The following is an 11,179-nucleotide window of genomic DNA, read 5'->3' as shown; positions in this document are numbered from 1 at the left end:
ACCCCGTTATGATGCTGTACCAAATTACTCATCTACACTGTGCTCTCTGTTGCTGTTAAATTTTATTCTGTATTCTGTTATTGTTTTATATTGTTCTCTCTCAATGCACTGTGTAATAATTTGCTCTGTACGAACAGTGTGAAAGAGAAGCTTTTCACTGTATCTCGGTACGTGACGAAAACAATTTTAATTGCCGCTGAACGTGATGCGGCAGTAGCAGGGAACGCTGGTCTCCGGACAACGCTGCCTTTCCCTGCGGGGAATGCAACGCGCAGCAAAAAGTGCTGGAACACCAGCGTCCCTGGGTGGGCTCGAACCACCGACCTTTCGGTTAACAGCCGAACGCGCTCACCGATTGCGCCACAGAGACACGCTGCAAAAATTTTTCCATTAATGGTACATTCCGGCGTTGGGGGATGGTGACAATCAATCTGTGAGCCGGCTTTCCACAATCTGGATGAATAGTTTGCATCAGAGGGTGGCGGACAACATAAAACAGAAAACGCTGGAACCACATACTTGTCAGAATTAGAAGCGGAAATACCAATAGGTTCCCAGTGCATTGATAAAACATTCGGCTACGAGCACACACTCCTCAAAGAAGGATATTTTACGTGGGATATAATCACTATGTCCCGGGACGGATGAGGACAGCACCGATCCCGGGGTCAGAGAAACAGGACTGATCCTGAACTAAAAGCTGAAACAGCCGGAAATACTCCGCAGTTTAGGCTGCGTCTGTGGAGAGAGAAACCGAGTTCACGTTTCAGGTCGATGGCCTTACACAGCTCCCAGCTCGCAGTCAGACGGAAGGAGTCTCACGGAGTCTCTGCAGGGTGACCTGAGCTGGGTGAAGGCACCGATTCCACTCGCCCTCTTCTTTTCGACTCTTCGAACTGTAAACCTTAAATCCAGCACACAAACAGCCTTTGTTTAACTTTTAAAATGTGGCAGAGACAGATGAACTCAATAGTTCTGGAAATATTGTTCCACGTCACTGCGTGTTACGTCGAATAACTTCGAGATACAGAGTCGCTGAGGGCAGATTTCACGAAGCTGAACATAAAGTCCCTTCCTCTCGGCAGACTCTACCTTCCCGGGGTAACTGCAGATCAACTGGTCACATCGACAAAGAACTGATCACTTCAACTCCAAACTCGGAATAACCTCTTTAACCCTTTTAAATTTATTTTGAAACTTCGAGTTGCAATTACATTTAATATGGAGACAACAAAACCATTTCCCCACCGTGGAAATTAACCCCCGTCTTTCCCGTGACAGACGGGGATACTAACCACTGAACTAACGAGAAACCAATGCGAACGAGCGATCTGACATTGGTATGTTCGAGCACAAGATAGCTCAAAGGGTCACCCCGAAATTTATTCCTTGACAGTGGCACTTTTCAAACATACACTTCTTTCTGTGCGACGGGAGAGGGCTCGAAACCGCTTCCTGTTCAGCTGTTCCTTTTGTAAAGCTCCCATTCCAGCCTGATTGTGTGTTCGGGGGAGGAACATTTATCAACAGGATTTTACTGATGCAGGAAAATATTTCCAGATTTTCCACATTGTCCACACTGGAAAGTCGGGCTCTATTTTTGCTCCCTATATATAGGCAGATACTGATGTTCGTAGTATCAGTACTGAGGACTAAACAGGTATGGACAAGGGAGGTGCAGGGGCGCTTGCTGGACAGCTTTGAATCTGTAGACAGGACTGTATTCAGGGATTCATCTTCGAGTCCCAATGTGTGCGCCACAGTTGCCACTGAGTTCATTAAAACATGTGTGATTGTGTGTGTGTGACTACGAAACCATCCTGTACATACCGGAGCCGCGGATAAACCAGAAATGCTCATCTCCGAGCATCGCACACATGTAATTTAAACTCTTTCTTCATTTCTCCTTCCATTATTCATCTGAAAGCCGGTGGATTCCCTTGTGTCTACGCATAATGTGACAGGTGGCGATGTTAAAATGTACTGATAAGTGATGTATACTGCCGAAGGTGGTTTCGATTCGTCGACCTCGGGGTTATGGGCCCATCACGGTTCCGCTGAGACACTGTGCTGTGTCATGAACGTTGTGCAATGTTTATTTGAATTTCCCCACTGATACGGCAAGGGACCATCTTTAACTCTCCCATATGTTACAACCTAATCCCGTAATTCAATGATGGAAATGAAGGCTGAGCGCAGAGAAATTTCTTCATTGGCCCATTTATCAAAATTCTGTGGAGATGCCGGGGATTGAACCCGGGACTTCATACATGCGAAGCATGCGCTCTCCCACTGAGCTACATCCCCAATGTCAAATTTATGAATGAAATCTTCCACCTGATCCTGTAAGACTATAAGCTATGGCAGCAGAATTAGGCTATGTGGCCCATCGTGTCTACATCACCATTTGATCATGGCTGATCCTTTTTCCCCACCTCAGCCCCAGCCCGCAGCCTTCTCCCATAACATTTGATGCTGTATCCAACTAAGACATATCAAGATCTGCCTTAAATACCCCTAACGACTTGTCCTCCCCAGATGCCTGTGGTGATACATTCTACAAATTTACCTGCGTCTGCATCTCTGTTTGAAATGGAGACGCCTCTATCATGAGACTGTGACCGCTTATCCTTGACTCCCCCACCGTACGTAATATCTTTTCCCACATTTACTATGTCTAGGCCTTTCAATATTCGAAAAGTTTCAATGACTTCCCACCTCATCTCTCTAAGTTTAGATTAGATTATGAGGACACTCAGTCCTCGTTTATTGTCACTTCGAAATGCATACATTACAAAAGATACAATGTTCCTCCAGAAAGATAACACAGAAACAGAAAGATATCACAGAAGTTCCAGTGAGTACAGACCCAGAGCTATCAAAATAATAAGCCTTTCATTTCCGTAGACATCCTTGTGAACCTCCTCTCCACCCTCTCCAATGGCGGCACATCTTGTCTAAGATGAAGAGCTCAAGACTGTTCACAAGACTTTCCCTGAAGGAAACCGTACTGACGTTGCCCAATCTTGTCCTGTGTTACTAAGTATTCATTAACAGATCCTTAGTAGCAAATCTGAGTAGCATATCACAAAGGGCGGACGTTGAAAGAGAGAAAACATAAGCCGGAGCGGCCGATTCGGCCTTTCAAGTCCGCTCCGCCATTCATTGCAGTGGACAGGATTGGAACCTGCACAGAGGCAACCCAATGGATTTCCAGTCCATCACCTGAACCACTCGGCCACGATTATCATCTTCTCCACATGCGACAGGGCCAGTAGAGAACCGGAGTCGGAGAAACAGAGTTGACCCTGAACTAAAAGCGAAAACTGTTGGATATTCTCAGCAGATACGTCAGCATCTGTGAAGGGAGAAACAGTGTTCATATTTAGCTCAGTGACCTTCCACCCTGAACTCCATGCGGGCATTTTGGCTGATAGGAACTCAATTATAGCGGCACAGGGTTCCTTCACGTCGCGACTACAATCTCTAAGGTCCCCACGTCAGCCTCAGCAGCAAGGACAATGGTGCTTGACGTTTCCCTGCTGTCTTGGAGATGGGGGAGCCGGGCTTCCTTCCTGAGGCACTGATCTATATGCGCTGAGGGAGCTCTCACTGGGCTCTCAACGGCGGAGCTGCAGGACACTCGCCCGGGGCCCTGGCGCTGATCGATATGGAAAGTCTGCAGGGTAGCAGGACCGGCGCCCGGACTTGTTTCATTCTCGTCCTCCTTTCTGATCCATCCAACTACCTGACTGGGCCGCTTCCGAGGGCGGTCACCAGATAACAATTTTGGCGTGGAATAAACTTACATCCAGTGGAAAACGAGTGAGGACGGCGGGTTGTGTGCTCCGAGCATTCAAGAATCTGATGAAAGCCAGATATAAGCAATACATAGTGGGCAATAGGAACTCGGAGAGCATATTCAAAATCCAAAATAGTATCTCTAATTACGTATATGTCACCATCTACTGCTCTGACATTCATGTACTTGCTGGCCTTCAGAGTAGAACTGAGCAATACAACAGTATCAATGAACAAAAAGCTGCCCCATTAAAAACATTAATTAATGACCTCAAAGTTCTCCGCTTCCATCTGGATACCAGACCCAACCAGCTCTCCTCCACCACCATTCACCTCCGTCTGGCGGAACGTCACCACTCAATAATTTCTCCTTCGACTCTTCCCATTTCCTTCAAACACAAGGTGTAGCCATAGACACTGGCAGGGGTCCCAGGTATGCCTGTTTGTCGTCTACTTTTGTCGGCTACGCAAGCCTACATTGGTTTCTCTCCCTAACGTTTCCTACGCTACATAACCGCCAGCATTGCTGCTGTTTTATGCACCCACGCGGAGCTCATCCACTTCTTCAGCTTTGCCTTCAACTCCCGCCCTGCCCTTAAATTCACCTTGATGTCTATTTTTTGAACACAGAGACTCTCACAACCACCTGGACTATGCCTCTTCCCAGTCCGTTAATTGTAAAATGCCATTCCCTTTTCTCCATTCCTCCGTCTCCGCCGCATCTGCTCTCAGGACGAGGCGTTTCGTTGAAGAACAAATGAGATACCCTCTTTTTCAAAGAAAGGGGCTTCCCTTCCTCCACCACCAAATGTGCTCTCAACAGAATTTCTTCCATTTTGCGCACACCTGCCAGCACACCATGCTCGCGTTACTCCACTAAGCAGAGTGTTCGTCTTGTCCTTAACTACCTCCCACACCCCCCAACCCCACTCCAGCACACAAGTCTCTGTAATTTCCGCCATCTTTGGTGGTATTCCACCACCAAACACACCTCTCCCACTCCCTTCTTCTTTCTGCTTCCTACAGGGATTGCACCCGACCTGAAATCCGTGTGTGTTCGTCCCTCCGACACTTATCCTTGCAAGTGAAACAGGTGCTAAAACCTGCCCCTACACAGCTTCCCTCACTACCATATATGCTCCCCAGCAGTCCGTCCAGGTAAGTCGACACTTCACCTGTGAGTCTTTTGGGGTCATTGACCTAAGCAGTGCTCCCGGTGTGACCTCCGGTATATCGGCGAGACCGGACACATATTGGGAGACCACTTCGCCGAGCACCCATACAACATCCACCAGAAAAAAAGAGAGATCTCCCAATGACCACACATTTTAATTCCACTTCTCATTCCAATTCCGACAGCAATCCATGACCTTCTCTACTGTCGCGATGAGGCTACACAGTTTGAGGAAGCAACCCATCATATTCCATCTGGGTAGCCTCCAACTCGGGTGACAGCATGATGTTATTTCTCGAACTTCCGGTAATACCGCCTCTTTCACCAATCCCCATTCCCTTTTCCCTCTCTCACCTTGTCTCCTTACTCGTCCATTACCTCCCTACGGTTATCCCCCACCCCCCCGCCACTTTTCTCTCTTCCATGGTCTTCAGTTCTCTCCTATCAGATTCCGCATTCCCCAGGACAGCATTCAACAATCAATGTTACAAGCCTCCACCTGCATCTCTGTCAGCTTCTCACTCAGCAGAGCAGGGCGGATGGTGCTGAACGCACTGGAGAAGTCAAAAAACTTGACTCTCACAGTGCTCGCTGGCTTGTACAGGTGGGCGTAGACACAGTGCAGCAGGTAGACGATGGCATCCTCTACTCCTAGTCGGGGAAGGTAGGCGAATGGAGGGTCTCTAGGTGTGGCCTGACCATAGGCCGGAGCAGCTCCAGAACAAGTCTCTCCAGGGTCTTCATGATGTGGGAGGTCAATGCCACCGGTCTATAGTCATTGAGGCCGCTGGGACGCGGCGTCTTCGGCACAGGGACGAGGCAGGACGTCTACCACAGCACAGCAACGCTCCGGAGCCTCAGGCTCAGATTTAATACATGCCGAAGTACTCCACTTAGCTGAGGGGCACAGGCTTTGAGCAGCCTGGTACTGACACCATCCGGTTCTGCAGCCTTGCATGGGTTGGGACGTTTCAGCTGTCTTCTCACCTGTTCAGCTGTGAAGCCCACAGTGGTGATTTCATGTGGGGAAGGTGTATAGTCATGAGAGCAGAGTGGGGGACTGTTAGGAGGGGTAGGAGGGGAGAGTGGAATATGCGTTGGTTGGTGCCAGACAACAGATGACCCATGTGGGGGATGGGCAGGGGCCACAATGTCAAATCTGTTAAAGAACAGGTTAAGTTCGTTGGCCCTGTCCACACTGCCTTCAGCTCCTCTGTTGCTAGTTTGCCGGAACCCAGTGATGGTCCTTATCCCCCTCCAGACCTCTGTCATGTTGTACTGCTGGAGTTCCCACTCAAGCTTCCTCCTGTACGTGTCTTTAGCCTCCCTGAACTTGGCTTTCAGGTCCCTCTGTATTGCCCTCAGCTCCTCTTGATTTCCATCTTTCAGCCCTGGGAAAAACAAAAAAACACTGACTATCCATACGAACAATGCTTCTCCTAATCTACGACGCTTCTATGAAGTCACCTGTCATCCTCCGTCCCTCCAAGGAGAAAAGTCCGAGTTCACTAAAAATATTCTCATAAGACATGCTCCCCAATCGCGGCAACATCCTTGTAAATCTCCTCTGCGTCCTGTCAATGGCTTCCACGTCCTTCCTGTACTCAGGCGACCAGAATTGAGCACAGTACTACAAGTGGGGTCTGACCAGGGTCCAAAAGAGCTGCTCTTGGCTGTTAAACTCAATCCCACGATTGATGAAGACTAATGCACCGTATGCCTTCTTAACCTCAGAGACAAACTGCGTAACAGCTTTGCGTGACCTATGGACTCAGACCCCAAGATCCCTCTGATCCTCCACACAGCCAATAGTCTTCCCATTAATGCTATATTCTGGCATCATATTTGATCTACCAAAAATAAACACCTCACACTTAATTTGTTGAATCCCATCAGCCACTTCTGAGCCCAGATTTGCCTCCTATCAATGTCCCGTTGTAAACCTATACAGACCGCCACACTAACCATTGCACCCCCAACATTTGTGTCATCAGCAAATCTACTAACCCCTCCCTCCACTTCCTCATCCAGGTCATTTATAAAAATCGCAGAGTAGTTTTTCTAGAACAGATCCCTGAGGCACACTGCTGGTCACGGTCCTCCATGCAGAACATGACCCGTGTACAATTACGCTTTACCTTCTGTGGGCAAGCCAGCTCTGGATCCACAAACCAAAGATCCTTTGGATCCCATGGATCCCATGCCTCCTTATTCTCTCAATAAGCCTTGCAAGGGGTACCTTATCAAATTCCTTGTTAATATCCATATACACTACATCGACGGCTCTACCTTCAACAATATTCACAGTTACATCCTCAAAATATTTAATCAGGCTTGTAAGGCAAGACATGCTTTTGACAAAGCCATGTTGACTATTCCTAATCATAATATGCCTCTCCAAATGTTCAGAAATCGTACCTCTCTGTCATGGTCCGGATCAGGGTCCCTTTAAATTTACCTTGTTTATGTTACGATCCGGACCGTTGATTCCCTGTTTTTCAGTGTTTTTCACTGCTTTCCAAATGTGCTGTTATCACATTTTTGATAACTGACTCTAGAATCTTCCCCACCACCGATGTCAGGCTAGCCGGTCTATCATTCCCTGGTTTCTCTCTCCCTCCTTTTTTTTTAAAGCGGGGTACATTAGCCCCCCTCCAATCCTCAGGAACTAATCCACAATCTAAGGAGTTTTGAAATATTATCACTGATGCATCCACTATTTCTTGGGCTACTTCCTTAAGCACTCCAGGATGCAGACCATCTGGCCCTAGGGATTTATCTGCCTTTAACCTCTTCAATTTACTTAACACCACTTCCCTACTAATATGTATTTCCCTCAGTTCATCCATCTCACTAGACCCTCGCTTGTGATAATGTGCTCAGCAATATTTCATTGTGTTGTCCGCCAACAGCTTTATATTTAATTATATTGCACACATTTATCAATAATCCACAACAGGTTCGTGAAACATCATGGAACTCCTGACATTTGCTAACGCGTTACTGCCAGTCGATGGTTTGAACATGGCACCTAACTCAGTCAATCGTTCATATACAAATACGGACAATGAATTGGTAGAATGTTCGCGGGCTGTTTCAACAGAATATTTGCAAATGCAGTGCAGCTGCTACAAGACAAAAAATACAGAAACACGATCATCCTATTATTGATTCCAAACCGTTGGTAGTACGCTCCCTGAAATGAGCGAGGTCCTCAATGAATAGTTCTCTTCCGTGTTCACCAATAAGAGGGAACTTGATGATGGTGAGGACAATATGAGTGAAGTTGATGTTCTGGAGCATGTTGATATTAAGGGAGAGGGGGTGTCGGAGTTATTAAAATACATTAGCACGGAGAAGTCCCCAGGCTGCTCAATGAGGCGAGGGAAGAGATTGCTGAGCCTCTGGCCAGGATCTTTATATCCTCGTTGTCCACGGGAATGGTACCCGAGGATTGGAGAGAGGCGAATGCTGTCCCTTGTTCAAAAAATATAGTAGGGATAGTCCGAGTAATTATAGACCAGTGAACCTTACGTCTGTGGTGGGAAAGCTATTGGAAAGTATTCTTAGAGATAGGATCTCTGGGCATTTAGAGAATCATGGTCTGATCAGGGACAGTCAGCATGGCTTTGTGAAGGGCAGATCGTGTATAACAAGACTGATAGAGTTTTTTAAGGAGGTGACCAGGCATATAGATGAGGGTAGTGCATTGGATGTGATCTATATGGATTTTAGTAAGGCATTTGACAAGGTTCCACACGGTAGGCTTATTCAGAAAATCAGAAGGCATGGGATCTAGGGAAGTTTGGCCAGGTGGATTCAAAATTAGCTTGCCTGCAGATAGCAGAGGGTCGTGGTGGAGAGAGTACATTTAGATTGGAGGATTGTGACGCGTCGTGTCCCACAAGGATCTGTTCTGGGAGCTCTGCTTTTCGTGATATTTATTAACAACCTGGATATGGGGGTAAAAGGGTGGGTTGGCAAGTTTGCAGACGACACAATGGTTTCTGGTGTTGTAGATAGTGTAGAGGATAGTCAAAGAATGCAGAGAGACATTGATAGAATGCAGAAGTGGGCTGAGAAGTGGCAGATGGAGTTCAACCCGGAGAAGTGTGAGGTGGTACACTTTGGAAGGACAAACTCCAAGGCAGAGTACAAAGTAAATGGAAGGATACTTGGTAGTGTGGAGGAGCAGAGGGATATCGGGGTGCATGTCCACAGATCACTGAAAGTTGTCTCATGGGTAGATAGGGTAGTTAAGAAAGCTTATGAGGTGTTTGCTTTCATAAGTCGAGGGATAGAGTTTAAGAGTCGCGATGTAATGATGCAGCCCTATAAAACTCTGGTTAGGGCACACTTGGAGTACTGTGTCCAGTTCTGGTCGCCTCACTATAGGAAGGATGTGGAAGCATTGGAAATGGTACAGAAGAGATTTACCAGGATTCTGCCTGGTTTAGAGAGTATGGATTATGATCAGAGAATAAGGGAGCTAGGGCTTTACTCTTTGGAGAGTAGGAGGATGAGGGGAGACATGATAGCGTTGTACAAGATAATAAAAGGAATAGATAGAGTGGATAGGCAGCGCCTCTTCCCCAGGGCACCACTGCCCAATACAAGAGGACATGGCTTTAAGGTAAGGGGTGGGAAGTTGAATGGGGATATTAGAGGAAGGTTTTTTTTTTCACTCAGAGAGTGGTTGGTGCGTGGAATGCACTGACTGAGTCAGTGGTCGAGGCACATACACCGGTGAAGTTTAATAGACTACTAGACAGGTATAGGGAGGAATTTAAGGTGGGGGCTTATATGTGAGGCAGGGTTTGAGGGTCGGCACAACATTGTGGGCCGAAGAGCCTGTACTGTGCTGTACTATTCTACGTCTATGTCTATATCGATACAGTTATAAAGAAGACATGATAGCAACTATACTTCATTAGAGTTTGAAGAGATTTGTTATGTCCACAAGTACACTCAAAAAACGTCAATTGATGTACCGTGGAGAGCATTCTGACAGGCTGCTTCACTGTCTGGTATGGGGGGATATTGCACAGGACCGAACGAAGCTGCAGAGGGTTGTACATTTAGTCAGCTCCATCTTAGGTACAAGCCTACAAAGTACCCAAGGAGCAGTGTCTCAGAAAGGCAACATCCATTATTAAGATCCTTCAGCACCCAAGGCACGCCCCTTTCTCACTGTTACCATCAGGCCTGAGATACAGAAACCTGAAGGCACACACTCAGTGATTCATTAATAGCTTCTTTCCCTCTGCCATCCGATTCCTAAATTGACATTGAACCCCTGGGCACCATCTGACTTGTTTTGATATATAGTATTTAAGTTTATTGCACAATTTCTCATATATTCAATATTTGTATACTGAGATTTATTGATTGATTGATTGATTGATTTATTATTCCTTTCTTTATTCTATATTATGTTTTGCATTAAACTGCGACTACTAATTAACAAATTTCACGACACATGCCGTTGATAATAACCCTGATTCTGATTCGTCCACCTGCGTGTTCAGACCTATCCTTCTCAATAACCACCGGAAAACCTCCAGAATTATAATCCGTAAATCTTTCTCAATGGAACCCCACTCATCTCGCTAGGCTCATTTCCCACAACATCTCAAGTATGTTCCCTCCCCGGTGGACCGTCAACATGCTGTTTCGGTAAACCATCATAAATACACCTGACAAATAATGCCCCATCCAATCCTCAGGTGGTGAGAAAGTGCAAGTCATTCTGGAGAGAAGATTCACCAACTAGTGTGTTCCATTGTTTTACATCAGTCAATAACCTGCTGACATATCTGTTCCCCTCTCTTACTGGCTATTGTGACGTCTACAGTATTACACTTTTCTTATTCCGGAGTCCCTCCGCATTATCTTACTGGTTGAGCTTCCGGGATGACTTCGACCTTGTAACATTCTGCCTGATCATCAGTGCAGCTCCCCAACCTCTTTTAGCTCCCTCTGGACACTCTGAATTATTAAATCCTGTAATGTTTAGATACCAGTCCTGACCTTCTCTCAACCAGATCTCTGTAACAGATGAATCACCGTGCCGTGTATAAATGCAGGATCTGGGTATGTCTGCCTTAACAGTTTTCCCCCTACACTGAAATAAACTCACTTTTGCCGTTCGGTGCCACTGTGCTCATTATGGTGACCCCATCTTGACTTCCTTTAGGTTTTCTT

The 11,179-nt window shown here is 46.5% G+C and overlaps 2 non-coding genes across 2 annotated transcripts; both read right to left on the bottom strand.

Moving 5' to 3' along the window:
- Nucleotides 1–296: 296 nt before the first annotated feature.
- trnan-guu (transfer RNA asparagine (anticodon GUU)) lies at nt 297–370 on the bottom strand. Its single transcript has one exon. It is a non-coding gene; the product is annotated as a tRNA-Asn (tRNA).
- A 1,865-nt stretch (nt 371–2,235) lies between these two features.
- Nucleotides 2,236–2,307, bottom strand: trnaa-cgc (transfer RNA alanine (anticodon CGC)). The gene has a single exon. It is a non-coding gene; the product is annotated as a tRNA-Ala (tRNA).
- Between the last annotated feature and the right edge of the window lie 8,872 nt (nt 2,308–11,179).

Source organism: Mobula hypostoma, assembly GCF_963921235.1.
Source record: "Mobula hypostoma chromosome 30 unlocalized genomic scaffold, sMobHyp1.1 SUPER_30_unloc_4, whole genome shotgun sequence".
In the NCBI taxonomy this organism is placed as follows: Eukaryota; Metazoa; Chordata; class Chondrichthyes; order Myliobatiformes; family Myliobatidae; genus Mobula; species Mobula hypostoma.
Note: the sequence above shows the minus strand (reverse complement) of the source record. Positions and strands in the feature narration are given on the sequence as shown.